The sequence below is a fragment of the Passer domesticus genome, chromosome 5 (assembly GCF_036417665.1).
Source record: "Passer domesticus isolate bPasDom1 chromosome 5, bPasDom1.hap1, whole genome shotgun sequence".
Classification (NCBI taxonomy): Eukaryota; Metazoa; Chordata; class Aves; order Passeriformes; family Passeridae; genus Passer; species Passer domesticus.
The window spans coordinates 39,047,290-39,064,889 of NC_087478.1; the positions used below are offsets into that span (position 1 = coordinate 39,047,290).

At 34.3% G+C, this 17,600-nt stretch overlaps 1 long non-coding RNA gene across 5 annotated transcripts; it reads right to left on the minus strand.

Annotated features, from left to right (window-relative positions):
• Nucleotides 1-5,079: 5,079 nt before the first annotated feature.
• LOC135301342 (uncharacterized) lies at nt 5,080-17,378 on the minus strand. Of its 5 annotated transcripts, none has more exons than XR_010363096.1 (4): nt 17,232-17,378; nt 16,338-16,425; nt 15,769-15,825; nt 5,080-5,168 (listed from the first exon to the last, which is right to left on the minus strand). It is a non-coding gene; the product is annotated as an uncharacterized LOC135301342 (long non-coding RNA). The 5 variants fall into 5 exon arrangements; XR_010363093.1 differs by lacking the exon at nt 5,080-5,168 and adding an exon at nt 11,903-12,009; XR_010363094.1 differs by lacking the exon at nt 5,080-5,168 and adding an exon at nt 12,720-12,780.
• Nucleotides 17,379-17,600: the final 222 nt, after the last annotated feature.

Consider the following 17,600-nt stretch of genomic DNA (forward strand, 5'->3'; position numbering starts at 1 on the left):
AAATAATTTTTAAACATCATTAAATAAAAGGATCAGTTTTTTGTTGGATGTAATGCTTCTCTGCAGTGAAAAAAAAAATTATTTTGTGTATACACCACTCCTGAAAATATGGGGTTACTGAGCTGAAATGATAGAAGCCTAAAAGAGTCCAGTGTATCTTAATTTCTGTCTTTGACACCCACTGCATTTGTATACCGTATGCACACAAAATGTAATTTTTCTTTAAGTGTTATCATGCTATCTGTAATAAAGAAAAATGAGGCAAATGTACCATAAGCAGACAGAATTGAAGCTTCCTTTTAAAGATTAGAAGAAAAAGCTGATTTCAGTGGGTGTTAAAACATGGTCGCTTTTAAAGTCATGAAATAACATTAAATGGGGAAAGAAAGTGGCTTTTTCTGACAAGAAAGGATATTTTCTAATACAAGAAAAGAGCACATTTTCTATTTCCACACTCTTTGGTTTGGAGCAATTCACTACAGATTTTTCTCTCTTCTCTTTTATGCCTTTTTTGTAGTAAATAGATGCAATCTTTTTGTTTACATAAGAATCAGTTTTCAAATTTGTATGTCTTTTTGTCTTCCACCTCTTTAGATATTTCTGCTTTTGCCTACGGAAGGGTCTGAATGTTTCTGTTTTCCTTGCTTGCTCTGTTTAAAAACAGAAATGCCCACAACACTTCTATTACAGCACTCATATTTTTGTTTTGTTGTTTTATTTTCTTCGTCTCTCTTTTGGGGCATTGTTTTGGGTTTTATTGTGTTTAGGTTCAGACTGATGATGCATTGCACCAGACGTTATTCTATATTTCTTTGCCATAACCCTGTCTGTCCAAAGATGAGTATCAAATAAGTTTAAAACCTCAGCTGTTCCACAGAGCATTTTACTACTATTTGCTAATTTTTCACATTATTATCAATCACTTCCCTTGGAAGGATATTGATGTATAGACCCTTGCCTTGCCTTTTCTTCCTTTTCCTTCTGTTTTCTTTCACTGAAGTAAAGCAGTATGCTGGAAAATCCCAATGTATGTGGAAATTACTATGGAATTACCTGTTACTCTGCATTCTCACTAAAACCAAAGGAGTTCACCATGATTCCTGTAAGTATATTGATTTAATAATTTATAAACTTATGTATCTACTGGCAATACTTGTTAAAATAATAAACAATTATTACTTCCTTTATTATTTAATGTGAAGAATCCTGCTGAATGGAAGTTTAAGGGACATAGAAAGCAACTCCATGTTAATGTATTTGCAAAGTTGTTAGAATTATGTTGCTATTCATGTCAACTTCCTTTTCCTTTCTTTTGATTAAAATAAATTGAGTTAATGGTAAGTCTGGAGAAACCAGACAGTGTGATGCTATGTTTGGGTATGAGAATGTGAAAAAAAATTGGAAAATAAATGCTTTCAGGATGGAGGTTGCTCGTGCTTGTATATGCCTGTATGTGTGGTCTGGAGAAAGTGGGGATACATGAGGATGTGAATAAAGGAAGAGAATATAAGCATAGATGTGTGCAGGAGGCAAAAAAAGATGGAATACAAGGTTAAAAATTAAGGGTTGCAGAATTGACTATGAAGAAGACACATTTTTATCTGATGTATTCCTCTTAAATGTCAATGGCAAGGTGATCAGAATGCAATGATGCATGTTACTTTTCATTTATGTCCTGGTATTACTTTTATGAAATGGGTATTTGCTTTAATAAACCTACAAGAAAGTACTGGAGGCAAACTTTGGTCCTAAAATTTGGAAGATATTATTTTTTTTTTACCTGGAAATTCATACCTTGCTTGAAAAATTAAAATATTCTTTTAGTAAAAAATATACTTTTAAAAAACAATGTTCTGAAAAAAATTAATTTATTATTTACATGAGTAATGGTAAATATAAAAAGAATAATATCTTCAGGATTATAGACACTTATTCAACAGTTGCATACATCATTGCTTTTTATTTCACCTACATATTAAAAGTATTTTTATTTTTCTCAGCTGAAAGAATTTATATTCCCAGTCACTGGTTTATTTGAAGGACAGGTGAACTTAAATTCAAATAACATAATAGGATTCAAATGTAAGAGAGGAAAAGTCTTCAGTTAGTTTTAGACTGTAAAGCAACCCTGCGTAAAGTTCCAAAATTTATTTATTTTTACCATTTCACTTTTTTGTGAATGTCTCTACAGAGGTCATTGACATAGTATAAGTGACCAAAGCACAAAATTTTACTTTCAGACATTCCTGAAAGTAAATATGAGGATAAATTAGGCAGCTCTTGTGACTCCTGATATACACTTTTTGAAAACTGGAAACAGGTTCATGAATATCAGGGAGGAAAGGAAATATTGATGTCTGAGGTCTTGATTGATGCACATGGAGAGGGCATTACAGAGAATCTCGGGCTGCTGCTGTCTTTGCTGCTTGTATTCTATATTTACTGAAAAAGATTCTTTAAGAAAAAAATAAAATAAAATAATCTAAAATAAGGGTAACTACTTAACATTTCTGTTGTTGTTTTCTTATAAAGTTCTCTCTCTTTTCTTCCCTTTGTCTGTTAATAACAGGCTTTGAGTTACCAAGGTGTTGTCTATTTATAAGTTACACTGGCACCTGGTTTGCTGAATAGAATATTGAAAAGCATTTCTGGCACTTATTTAACATTTTCATTGTGAAACAAACATTGTGCTAAAGGCCATTTTAAAATCACTTCACCTTCAGAAAACACTGAGTTTTGAAAGAGTCTCAATCAAAAGCAAAAATTTATCCTTAGCAATATTTGAAGATTTTTGGTGTCATAATAAATGTGTTATTATGTGTTATTATTCCATTTTCCTTGCAACTGTGCAGCATCACATTGTTCTGACAAAAGTGCGTGCACCTGTGAAATCACTGAAATTAAGTATATCACAGAATTACAGAGCAGCTGGGGGTGGAAGAAATATCCGTAGATCATCTAGTCCACTGCCCCTGCACAGAACAGGTGCATTGAGAGACAGTTCTCAGGGCTGTGTCTGGCATGTTTTTAAGTGTGTCCAGTATGGAGACTTCACATTTTCTCTGGCCAAGATACTGGAGTTGCTGTTGGCATTCAAATTAGAGGATAGTTTTTACCACAGGTCAATAGCTCTTAAAACTGGTGAATCTGTAATGTCACTTTGTTTCTCCACATTCTTCTTGTATGTGTTTCCACGTAAAGGAACTGTGACTAGGTAAAGATGAAAGTAAAGTAAAAGTGGTTTTAAAGTTGTTGACAGGGAGTTTTGCCTTGACTTCATACTGGCAGGATCAGCTCCACCCCCACCTAGAGCTTGCTGCCCACTTGGTTTGCAGTGTCAAGGGAAAAAGAGTTCTGCAGTAGAGGAAGAAACAGCAACTTTTGATCTGTTCATCTCCCAGCCTGGATTAATGCTGGGAGTGGCCCCCACACAGGTGCAGCACCTTGCACTTGGCTTTGTTAAACCTCATAGGATTCCCATAGACTCACTTGGCTTGTCCATGTCCCACTGGATGGCATTCCAAACTTCAGGTGTGTCAATCACACCACTCAGCTTGGTGTCATCCACAAATTTTCCAAAGGCACGCTCAGTCCCTCTATGTTACTAATGAAGATATTAAATAACACTTGTCCCAGCATGGACCCCTGAGGGACACCACTTGTCTCTGGTGTCCCTTGGAACTCTGAGTGATTGACCATTACCCTCTGCATGAGACCGTCCAACCAATTCCTGATCCACTGAACAATTCACCCACTGAATCCACCTCTCCAGTTCAGGGAGAAGAATGTTCTGGGGTACCATGGCAAAGGCCTATAATTTCCCATAATAGTACTCCAGTCACAGAACTCTTCCCGTCAGGCCTCACTTATGCCAGTGATGTCATAGCCAAAGCTTTTACTTCCTCTTATTTATTCCTATTGTGTGAATTATGGTACAAATATATCTAATGCATTCCAGGGTACTCAGCACAATGTGGGCCACAGTACAAAACCTCAAAGACTGTCATACTGTCCCTAAATTTATCACTAATATGCCTATTTTATCCCTTCCTTCCTTTGAACTTATTTTAAAGCTCTTTAACTCTTTACTTTTACATTATTTCTCCAGATGTTTGTTGATGGGCACAAAATGCAAAATATTAGTGACTGTTATTTAATTTTTTTCCTGGCCTCTGAGGTCTTGAAAGTATCCAGAAGAATCATTCCCTTTTAAAAGCATGTATCAAAAACATATAATATCATATTGATAAATATCAAGTCTAAATATAAACCATTAATATTTATAGACTTTTCTAAATAAAGAAAAAAACTTATTAAGAGCTAAAAATGAAGAGAATTACTTTGTTTACAATCTGAAAGTTGAAATGCTCTCTTTCCTACCATAAGAATTTAACTCCTTTGATATTGACAGGGTTTTATACACACTGCAAATTTCTCTTTTACCTTCATATGTTAACATGAAGTCAAGAAACTAATTTGCTTTTGTTGGAAAAGAGCCAATTAGAATGTTTGCAAGGCTAGAAGGTGAAGGGTCTCTGCATAAAAGGAAGGGATGACATTTCTGTCTCATGAATACAATGATTTAATTATTTGACCTACTGTTGGCAAGAGCTGGTTGTATGGTGAACACTTTCAGGTCTGACACATTCATTAAAACAAAACAACCTCCAGACCCCTCTCTTGGCAAAAGACAAAGTTGAATGTTTAACTTGTGTGAGATTGCCCTCCCCTCAGATGATCTATAATGTGACTTAGAAGGTTGACTTAACAAAAAAAAAAAAGCAGGAAGAGGAGAATGTCTTTGCTTACCTTCCCTGCCTCACAGGGGCCATGCAAAAAAAAAAAAAAAAAAAAAAAGAAAGATAAGGAAAATATTTTGAAAGGGTATAATGTAAACACAAGCAGCTGGTTTAGACAGTGCCACATGTGCACAAGGACATGTCAGAAAATCCATGCTGAAATTCATTTTGTGGCCTGGTAGAAAGGTCAGAAGGTTTAGGTGTTAAAAGTACATTAACTCTTTGCTTATTTGACCATTAAACTGTCAGCATGAAACTACGTTTTATACTTACGATGGTCTGAAATCTTAGTGGTAAATGAAGTCTGAAGACCTATTAACCTGCCCAAGATGTGAACCAGAGGCTGGTTCGGCTTCACTGCTATCTACACTAGGGCAGAAGAATGGATGGTAAGAGGTGGAAAAAACATCTGACTCATATCCTTGCTTGGCAAAGTTAAGCAGCTTAAATAATTGTCAGTGCCAAACTTGGATTAATAATATATCTTTATGTATTTTTGCATTAATGTGAGACTAAGTTGATTTCACACTTTTATCTATAAAAGGCTTGCAATTTTCTTTCTATGCATTCCTATTTAATGTATACTATAAAAAGGCATTTGAGCAACTCAGTTTAACATATTCACATTTGAAAATGATTTAAAACTTTCAATGTAAGTTCATATAATGATAAATTCAATTGTATCTATTAATTGATAAAATTAGAAGTCTATTAATTAAAAACATTGATGAAGTATTTGGGTTTGCTTTCTTCCCCTCCAAATATTCATCTAACATATTGTTTAGATATAATGAAGACCACAAATAAATAAATAAAATAGCTATCCAATGTAGTGTTGAATATGATTTTATCTGTGATATGTTTAAGTACCAGAATATACCTTGCTTGGCTTGCTATTTAAAAAGTGAGATAAAACATATCTATTAAAAATGATGCACAAGTGCATGTATTTTCTTGTGATTACTAATGTTATTAATAAGAAAGCCTAAACAAAATATAAATACCAAAATACAATAAACATCAAAACACAGTCAAATAAAAGGCAACTGCAATGATCTATAATAATTCCCTGGGTAAAGTCGATGGAAACAGATTATTTATGGTTTTAATGTATAAGATATAATTATAATAAATAAACCAAATTCATTGTGTTAAATCTTTACTCTCATGGAGAGGACAAAGACTCAAATGTCCCATCTTGGGTCTTGTATGGTAACATTTGCACAGCATTGGACTGCCAACCAGTTGAACTCCTGCTTTGAACTGCAACATTACAAATGGCTTCATTGTCTTCAGGAAGTCAGTATGGATGTGTTTCAGGATGACAGTGAAAAGAATTTTATTCTCCATAATTATCCTAATCCCACTTTAATCTATCACAATACAATAATTTCTGGGTTTGGGTTACTTTGTATTTTTTCCTAAATGCTCAAAAGGACTCTAAACTGATCTAAACTGACAGAAGTCACAAATTTCCATGAAGAAAAACAAATTATTTTGTTTAGAAAATACCAGGAATGGAAGAAATTGGAGGCTCTATAATCAATGTAACTTACTTTTTAGTTAACTATTCAATTTCCTGGCCTGACAAAACACAAGGGGCTTATGGGGGATGTGGGATGTGTATGAAAATACCTTTCATTGTAGCTATAGTGATTATGGACATTTTCATGTGACATACACCACTTCCCAGTAATGAATTAAATTAACCCTGGATTAAAGAAAAACTTTCTTCTGACTCAAAATAGCTTTTTTAAACTGCTGATTTCCTGCTAAAAGGTTCTGCCTTTCAAACTCACAAGTTTGTGTTATAAAGCAATTATACAAATTTCACCACCCTCAGAAACTTCTCAACTAGAGGGACAAGTTTCACTGTGTTTTAATTAGCTTTAATTAGCAAATTGCATATGTCAGAGACTGTAAAGTGACACTGATGTCACTCATCACTGACCGGCAAACCTTCATGTCATAAAGGTCTCTTCCCTGTAACACATGAAACTGCTTCCTGGGAGTAGTTAGTCCATGACCCATACTAACCCTTGAGCTGTGCCTGAGAACTCTTTGTGTCAAAACCTGATACGGGCTGAAACTGTTTTAGGAGCTGTTCTAGCAATTTAAGAGTGATGACAATCAAGTTTCAGAGGCCGGAACATCCTCTGACACTGCTTAACTTGTTAATATTAACATTATCTTCATGACTGCTGCCTATAGCACTTTGTTTTGCTGTAGGCATTGGCTCTATGTATGCAAATTATAATATGATATTATTATTATTATTATTATTATTATTATTATTACTACAGAGGCTGTTGAACTTCTCTCTCTGAGAAGTGCAAATAAAGCCTTCAACTTCCTAAGCCTGAAGGTCTGTAACCAAGATGACCTTTTGACCTTTGAGGTCACATACTGTCCTCCCAAATGTGGACAGTGGAATTTTTCCTCATAGGAAGAAAGACTTTTCTTCTTTTTAAGGCAGACCTTCTGGTATTCAGCTCACGGAGAGTTCAGAATTTCTTGAAATTCACTGCCTCATTCAGGTCAAAATCTTTAGAAAATTTTAAAACTTAGCTCATCTGGATTCCAGTTCAGAGGAAGCCAAAATACTGTCACTTATGAAAGCATGATATCTTGATGCCAAAAATAGACTCATAATTTATGAGTAAAATCAAGAAAGTTAATTAATTTTGCTTTGGAGTAGTAATAGTTATGCCATACAACATGCTTTCACTCTGGTTCACTCCCTGTTAGCTTCCACCCTGGAAACTCAGGTAGGTAAAAAGTAAACGCTTTTCCACATTGAAAGTAGGCCTTTTGAGAGCACTTCTGCTGTCTGCATGGACATACCTAACACAATCAGTAATTTCTGTAGATGTGTTAGCCTTTGTGGCTTTGGTGATGACACTAATAGCACCTCCTCTTCAAAATGTAAAAATGTGTCTTTCACTGATTGTTTTTAACCACCCAAATCAATGTAACATTAATTAAATAACAAATGATCCATGTCTTTATTTCTCTGCTGACAGTTTCCCCCGCTTCTTAACCAGAGTGCTTCCTTACATGAAAAAACATCTTTTTTTCTGGACAGTTTTTGACAGTAGGTGCAAACACAGCAGTGGAATGTCAGTGAGCTCTTTCTAAGTATTGGAAATGCAGTCTTGCTTCATCAGGTGACAAAAAGGAGATAGGGAAAAGCTGTGAAATAAACACCTTAACCTAAATCTGTGCAAAGGTTCTTCAGCTTTCAACAGTGTTTATCTTTATATTATTTGAATATCAAATAGAAATTGCCATCATTAAAAAGCATATACTTTTAGAATATGACATAAAAAAAAGAGAAATACATACCATCTGAATTTCCTATGCCGAATATGGAATTTGGCATTTTTTAATTCAGAATACTTCAACATTGTTCATTATTGCCATTATGGATTAATGTGGTTAATGTATTAAAACTGTTACCAGATATTCTCTATTCACCTCTGCTTTACTTGAATCTAAAATTAAGTGATTTTAGTTTGTATACTTGACTATGCTAAAGTGAATTAAACATTTCATTTTAAAAAATAAACTCTTTGGAAACTTTTTATATCTTTAAATAAACACCTAAAATGCACTAAAAGCTTCAAGAACATTCAGTCTTTCTGAAAATTGAGCCCCAAAACTAAGATAATAATTCTTTAGAAGACTGTTCTCTTTCTTTACTGTTGATACAATACCTCAAGGTCCTGTTTGCACACTGTTCTGTATTTTCACTTAATCCAGATCTGTTTCATTTCAGAGTGAAATCCTACAAAAAGGTGGCTCATTGCAGCAAGGCTGTCATTGTGTCCTAAATGAATTGCCACACAGCAAAAGGAGTGTTTACACACTACACAGGGAGGCTTTTTACAGGAAGGAGATAAAGAAGAAACCTATTTACAAAAGAGATAAAAACATTCCATCTTTTGTGACCAGTTAATAAAATGAGTGAAGTTTATAGTCAGGACAAAAATGTGTTCATACTAAAACTTATGATTTTATTATAAAGCAGGAAAAGTATGTATGCAATATTATGATGAAATGATTTACTAAAGTTTCCTATCATTTCCAGGAATACGTATTTCCTTCAGTGTAAGAACATGGTAAACATCCTAGGAATAGTGACTTTTCTCATCCATTTGAGGTGAAACAGAGTTTTGCCTGACAACAAGCTCTTGACTTCCTATCCTTTCTACAGCACATTATTTTTAATTATCATCTTGTTTCAATGCTTATGTTTTTTTTGGTATTTAGATGGAATAGACATCCTTAACTCAATTTTTTCTTTCTTGTTTTCTATTATGTACAAATACATTTGACATCTGGTTATAAAAAAATATATTTCTCATTGTAATTTAGTAGAGTTCCTGGAAAATGTTTAGGTAATTGAAATAACCTTCAATTATATGGAAAACATTGAAATATCCTTCAGTTCTAAAGAAAGGGAATTGTTAATGGTAATGTATTGACTTCATATTTGTACTCGGGGAAACTACAAAATTTTCTTCCTGTCTTTTAAATGAGTCCTGTCTTGTTGGGTCGTGCAACAAAAACATAGAAGTCTTAAAATTGGATTCACAAGTTTTGTTTTAGCTGAAGAACATTTAATCAACCTTGTGTGGTATCAGGAAAACATTTGCTAATAAGAAAGCTATTCTATGAATATTCTGGTCTTGCTTATATGATGTAATATGTGATGTAATACGTGATGAAAGGATGAATATGTATGCAATTCATTTGCAGCATGCTAAACTGAGTATTTTCATAAGGATGTTCACATTTTGTCTCTTTTTCCTCTCTCTTCATGTGCTTTTAAGTCCACTTTGCAAAATGTTTAAATCAATATATTGTTAATGTAGCTAGGAAATTTAATGAGATTAAATAAATAAAAAAGTGGAAAAAAGTTATTTATTTTAGGTATAGATATTTGTACTTAGACTGATAGAAGAAACTAGAAATGTTACCAAAGAACTCTTGGTAATCTGCTGCATTTTACTCTAGGATTTGTAAACAAACCACATAAACTTCTTAGAAATTTCTTTGCTGAAATAAAATCTTACCCAAGGTGTGCAAAGACTTTAGAAACAGGTTCAAATTTTCAGAATGACTGAATTGGTGGAATTTAGGAGTTAATGCCTGTTTTCTTTCAATTTTTTAAAATACTTTCAAAATACTAGTGATAAAAACTATTGTATCCTTTATAACTGTATTATGTAGTTCTGTTTTTCCTAGCAGGCTTTTGATAGACTTAGATGTTTGGCTTTACAAACCTTGGATTTTGTATTTATTTTAATCACTTTTTGCTCTATACATTTTTCAAATTAGATACCTGCGATTTGTTTTTGTTCCCCTGAAAGTAAGAATATACAATCTTTTTTTTTTATGCTCTGTGCCTCATAATATTCATGTTCAGCTCAGTTAAACTATTTATTAATTCTTACTTTCAAGAAATTCTTACCTTTACAGACAAAATTCTAATCTTTAGCATTATTTTTCTTTGTTATGCCTTTATTTGTCATAACATACACTCTGACTAATTTATCATTATACAGTGTTTTTTACTTCTGGCACTGTGGAGAGGAGGTTAGTCCATGAATCTATCAGCTAGGCAGAACAACCAGTCAGAATTCCCATATACATCCTGAATGGTCATTCATGCTATCGTAGCTTCTACAAAAAGTTCTGTAGGCCAGAATTCTCTTATCTGATGATTGCATGTGTTCCACTGACTTTTATGGGGAGTTTGAGAAAAAAATTAAAGAGTGAATTTGGCTCATTTAATGCAATATTTGGAACACTTTGGATGAAAATTAGCTACTGAACATGGAGCAAACTTTGCAAAATTTAATATCTCATTCATATTGTGTATTACTTTACTGCCAAATCTTGTACTTTAACTAGAATGTGAAACGATCAAAGAACCATCTGTAGATCTAAATATTTGGATACTTCTCAAACATATTCTGGATTCAGTGCTGCTAATGGCAGTGATCATTCTGACAAAGTTGGCACTTAACTAATAAGGGCAGTGGAACTAGAGCACAATTCCACAGACATAAAACAATACAATACAGTCAGTTTTCACAAATTTTCTGAAACTGCATTCCACTACAAATGACAAAATTTTAATAATTTTACCTTAATGAGAGTATATTATAAAATTTTCTCAGCAAATAGAAGCGACAAATGCTGCAAGTTGAAGCTTTGGCTCAATAAATAGACTCTCTTATCGTCTACTCCTCTTTACAAAACTTTCTGAATGACCTAATTTCATAAAATATGTATATCACACTTATACCTACTGGAGGCAATGTAACTTTTTCCACTAGACCAGGATTTCCATTAGACAAGCAGTCTGTACAGTATTTTTTTTTATGGCCACTTATATCTCAATGTTTTGCTAATTAGTCTTAAGAGAAAAAACATTTTCATACTATCTGGTAATTACAGTGCACAACACCCTTCATAATGTAGCATTAAATATCAAAAGGCATGAGCCAAGGAAACAATTTTGAAATGTCTCAGGGACAAGCAGGTGATTGCATGCCATCAGCATAGACTATGAAGGGGAAAGAAACCAATCTCATTGCTTTCTCTGAAGGTGCAATTGGTTTGGCAGTTGAAGGAAGAGCAGTGGATGTTTTTAACCTTGACTTTAGCAAGGCTTGTGGCCTGGCTGCCATAAGTCCCTCCTCATTTCAAATTGATACTGGACAATAAAAATTGTGTCTGGTAGAAACTGTACTAGACTCTGAAGCATCATAGATAGTGAGGTGGACTGAAAGCCAGCTGGATTGAATATAAGAAAAGTCTTTTGTGGTGATACTGATCAAACCGTGGAACAGGTTGCCCAGAGAGGTCATGAAGTCTCCATTTTGGAGAGATCTAAAACCTGACTGGATGCAACTCTGAGCAGCTGTTCTACCTGCTCCTGCTTCCATAACAGAGTTGGAATAGATCATCTCCAGGCATCCCTTCCTGCCTCAGCTGTCCTGTGATTCTGGGACTGTGTGAAGGACTTTTTTATTGATCAGTTTCTTAGCAGTTTTCTTGAATACAGACATTGATACAGTAATTTTTATTTTCTTAGTTTTTCTGAACCTGCTGTTTTCTTGTCTGTAGTCATACTTAAAGCATGAGTGTTTGCTGTACTGCAAATTGATTGAAGTGCTTCCAAAGGCTATGCACAAGACTGTCAGGAGAGACAGGCAGAGGTTTTCATCAGAACATCATTACACTACAAAGAAAGAGCAAAGTAGATACAAGAGTGTTTTCCACATTTGTCTAGGATCAGAAGGAAATCCCTGTACCTGTGACTTTATACCATTGTCATGTGAGTTCTATAATGTGACACTGCTTGTGTTTCCTCATTGTTTGAGTACACAAATTATTCTGGCACAAATATTTTATACTATTCAAATTTCTTTGCCAACATCCAGAGATCTGGAAATTGCTTTTCTACAATTTTTGAGCTCATAAATTTGATCACAAAGCACCTCAAGAAAAGTAAATACAAAAGTTCGTAAGTATATTTGAAATGCAATAACTTTATGTGAATTTTGGCAATTAATATGTAAATGATTCTGTATAGTCAAAACCTAAATTTTTTATACAGAATATTTTGAACAAAACCATCAGATTCATTGAGAATGCATTGTTCTGGAATTTGAGTAGGCAGTATTTTGGAACATCTACCCCAATGAAAATCAACCATTTCATTTTCAAATACACCAAAACTAGGCATCTTGTAATTATGTAATCAAATCAGTGTTACTCAGTGCAAAACAACTCTGCAGTTTTGAGACGACAACTACAAAATGGGTTGTGCTTCTCTTAATTTTTCTTACAAAAGGTGAAATGATGCTACATTTTACAGTTTTTAAAAATTATATATTTTTTTGCCAAGTGCATAACAATTATGACTTCAGTGTATAGTCAGATCTGTAGAGGAAAACAGCTTCTCCTAGGAGAATAATAAGGATTATAATGAGGATAATGAGGAGTCCAAAGAGGATAAACTTTTAAAGTTGGGAGCCTGCACCTTGTTTAGACTTCCAGGGTTATATTTACCTGATCTTTCATTTACTTCTGAACATTAACTACAATTTCCAGGCAGTTTGCCTGCTGAAGGAAGTCCAGTTGACCCCCCCTTTTATGCAAACTGTTCTGACGGAGAAATAATTTAATTTCAAAGTGAATTTTCATATACACTATATGATTCTCCTCATCATTATGAAGAGGAAAAGAAACAGTTATATATTGTATGAAAGCATACAAAAATACTGTATGGAAAGGATGGGTTCACTTAGTATCTTTTTTTTCCAATTAATTCAGTGAAGGAAGGACAAATATTAATTTTATCCTTTCCCAATGGCACCAAAATGTAAATGAACTAGTTATGGCCTTGTAAATGCAGTTATTAATCAGTTTTGTTGCCACATGTTATTTATACACATATTCATGCAAATATTCATTTTTCTTTCCAAGATGGGTTTCATCCAGTTACAGCAATCCAGTTGCCCAAAGTGGGCAAAGTACTGCTCTGTGCTATCTCACACATATAAAAATACACAAACATCCCAAGAGAAAAAAAAGCAAACGAGCAAAGTAAACACACAGATGCATGCACATGAGTGTGCAGACACACACCACATATATGAAATACCCAGACAACTTACACTAAATAATATCCAAGAGCTGGTATAGACCAGACAAACCAATAATGTTCTAGGACATTTTGCTATGCTATTTGTTGCTTTTGTTTTGTTCCTTTAAGGAAACTTGAAATTTTGCAGTAAATTTCATTTTTTGTGGGGGAGGCAGTGTCTTTAGACACCATCACAATTGTTTTTCCTTATTTTTCACACACTACTTAGATAAGAATACATGTTTGCATATAATATTTTCAGACATAAAATAATGCACTTCCACCAAAAAAATCAATGAAATTCTCTGTGCAAGCTATATGAATTAAGGTGTATTCAACACACTATGTCTCAAAATGCACCTAACATAATTTATATCCATGAAATTAAAGCATTTTAAGCTTTTAAACTTCAAAAGTTTTCCTTAAGCTGTATCAAAGTGAGTCTTATTATCATTTATTCTATTCTTAAAAGGTACATGTGAATGCACTTTTTTATATATTTCACAGCTTCCTCGAATCCAATCTATGAAAAACTACCTACTAGAATTTGGCTCATTGCACTCCAAATCTGCTTTATAAAGTTCAGCCACTGTGGTAGGTCAGAGACAGTTACTACCTCCTCTGGCAAGCTTCAGTAACAAGCTTTCAAGTTATGACCTCCCATAGGCTCCTAATTTCTATAGAATTATACAGCCAGCTGTCCATAGTATAAAGTTAATGCTGTCTTGAAACTCCCTGCATAAAGATGGCACTCTCTCAAAAGTTTTGCATTATTGTGATGATTGAAATTTCACATAGGATGAAATACTATTAAGTTATTCAGTGGCTGCAGTCTTAAAGACATTGCACTGCAGAACTATTTTAGGTGTTCAGTTCTTGTGCTTAACATAGCTGAGATGATTTGTCAAAAAAAGCAAAACCAAAAAGAGTTCATAATTAGCTTAAGGTGAAATAAGTATGGGTTCATTGTCACAAGAAAAAACAAAACTATGGTGTATTTGATGCCTTCTGAAAGCAAGAGACTTCTGACATAGTCGTTCTATCAGTAACTATAAAAGAATTGATGGATATTTTGGCAAATGGTTCTTTAAATTTGCTTAGCTTCAAGGAATTATTTTTGTATTTAAAGTTTGTAGGAAATTTGACTCTAACCATATACTTCAAGTGCTAAAAAAAGCATTTAAAATCCAATTGCTGACAAGGGATGACTTAGAACTTGTTGCCAGTTTTTAGCTCACAAAATGTTTTTGCACAAGAGAAGAAATAAGTCAAAGGTTAGGAAAACTTATTACCCTTCATAGAAACCCAACAGGTTTTTTACAACTTTTAATCAAAACGAAAATAGTAGACCAGATATGAGTACAGTAGAGCTGCTCTGACTGTACAAAGAACTGGTGGGTAATCTCTGCTGAGACTTCATTCCTTAGGATGAATCTCAGCTACACTGGAATTCATAGTTCAGTACTGAAATTTATTATAGACTTTTTCTTTTCTTCTTTTAACTCATTAAAAAATAAGAAAAGAAAAGAAAAAAGAAACCAAAAGAAAAGAAACACTTCCTGAAGGACTTGGAAGCTAGTATTGAGCTACATAGTGAAGGATGAAATGAGTAGAGGTTAGAATTTTAGCCAAGCCAAACCTTGCAGTAGCTGGCTGCCTCAAATGAAATTTCAGACTTAACTCACAGTGACACTTCTGGAACTGTCTCCAGCTTTCTCGTGTGTCATAGCAGCCTGCTGACCCGTGCTCTCACTGGACATTTCTTGGTATGCTTGTTCTTATTTCCCAAGAGATAACCCCACACTTTTCTTGTACATTTGGGTTGTGTCATGGAAGGACCTACCTCTCACTCTGTGAGCACGTGTGCTGGTTCCTGTTCTTTTGGGACATGGAGAAGGCATGGCTCTGCACTTCAGGTGAAAGATGTGCTTGCTCATAAGCACCTGGTTACCTGGACCTGAATGCGGGGCTCACTCCTCTTGTTGTTCTTTCTCACTGGCATTTGTTGCCATTTAACTCTCATAATGTGAAAAATGAAACTGGCAACGCCTATGGTTGAACGCATTTTGCCTTTGGCTGTTGGAGTCAATGCAAGGAATCAAGAGTTTTGAAATTTTAAGAGATGGCCTCAAGAGGCAGTTACATATTTCTTATTTTCTGGGTGGGTTTTTGTTTGCTTCCTTGTTTGTTTGTTTTGGGTTTTTTTGTGGTGGTTGTTTTGGTTTTTTTTTTGACTTGTGGTAATAACTAAGCAGGGCTAGAACTGCAGAAGTCCCAAAAAAGAAAAAATATACTGATTTATACCTGCTTTGGCCTGCTCCATCTCTCAGAGAACCCACTGGGAACTTCAGTATTTTAGAGCTGTAAGAAAACACCACTTCCTAAAATGACCAGCCTGCTGAGGTTTGCTTTGGAATATTTGTGCCTGGATAGAATGGATATATTAAAGTCTACTTTGTTGAGCTTCATCTTTCCGGGAAAATATGAGTACTAGCTAAACAGCTTCCAGTTTTGAACTTACAAAAGAGTTTTGGAGCTCAAGGTGCAACTCCTGCTTTTAATTTCTTAACCTTAAATTTCCAATATCTTCTGTTTTAATGCAATCTATTTTTATTTCTTACATGCCATTTTTTATTATTGCAACAGAGTAGTTTTTGAAACTCTTCATTCATCATCACCTGTAACATTAGTTCCATTTCCTAAGAAATTGTTGACATCTGTTTAAACACTAATACTTTTCCATTTACATGGATATTTAACTCAAGCTTGTTTTTGTGTCAAAAACACTAAGTCTTGAAAGCATACCAGTTTTTAAGGCTAAATTATAACTTTTTAAGCACTATTGCATTAGCATGAAGCATTTGTCTCCATACCATTTCCACACAGGAAGTAGGGCTGAAGTTCATTGAAACTGCCACAAAACCAGATGAGACCAGCTGAACTTCCCAAGGCGTCTGCCAACTCAAAGAAGGAAAACATGGACTGAGTGTATCGAATGCTTTATTTTCTTTTTAAATCAGTTAATTTTTGTGGGGACATTGCTGGGTACCTGGTTCAGCACTCATAGTAGTTAGTATGAATTAATATTTTTATTTTAATGGATTTTTGATTAAATGTTAGGACAGCCAAAATATTAAAACCCCCAAAGGTAGCCTTTGACAAAGGAAAATGTCATTTACCCCTCATGTTTTAGGTACCATCTTCAGGCAGTAATAAATGCCCAAAGCTAATTAAGGAGCTTCAAAGATTTAAATGTATTTAAATGTGCCACCTTTTCGTAACTTCCCATGCTGTATTATTTAAAAGACAGAAAAAAAGGATATTAATTGTCAAACAAATCATGTGTTGGAAAATTTGACAGTAAAAATGTGGAGACTTTATATACTTAATTTATTTTTTTTCTGACCAGACTTGAATAGCCTTTTTTTTACATGCTGATATCTGCAGTTTCTGCTTATGTTATCATGAAAATACTGTATTTCTAAGTTAAAAAAAAGAAGAAAAAATACTGTAATACTCTTATTAATTGTTTTTGTGAAGTACTTCTCATTAGCATTTCATATAATACAGATGTGGTTTTTTGTAATCTGAGAAAAAAGGAAAAATCAGAACAAAATTTTATACACATGTTAACTAAAGAATACACTAGTTTTAGGTTTCCAAACTAACCATAAACTGAAGATATTGCCTTACACGTTAGACATTGTAATTAATTGTGTAAGTACTACTTTGTATTAATACAGAACCAGTTCAGGTTAAGACAATACCATAGGTAATCAGACTTAATGAGTCATTTAGCAGTGACAGATGGGCAGGAATGTGCAAAAGATCATTTGAAGCATCTGCGCTGTGAGGTCTCTATCCAGCTGTTACCAGATGTTGTCTACACCTGGTGAGCTAACGCAATGTTTGTTCTACCAAAACCACTGGCCAGTGGAACTTCACAATGCCCATTGTGTAAGAAGGAGAACTGGAAGTTCATCAGTGCCCTGCCTACCCGACTGTCCGCTGTGACACTGGGCTCTATGACACCAGGGACCACCAGAGAGACCCCCAGGGCATAAGAACCTTTGCTTAAAGGGGAGGGGAAATATGTTAATGATTTTGGGAAATGATTATTGTAGGTATGCTTATTC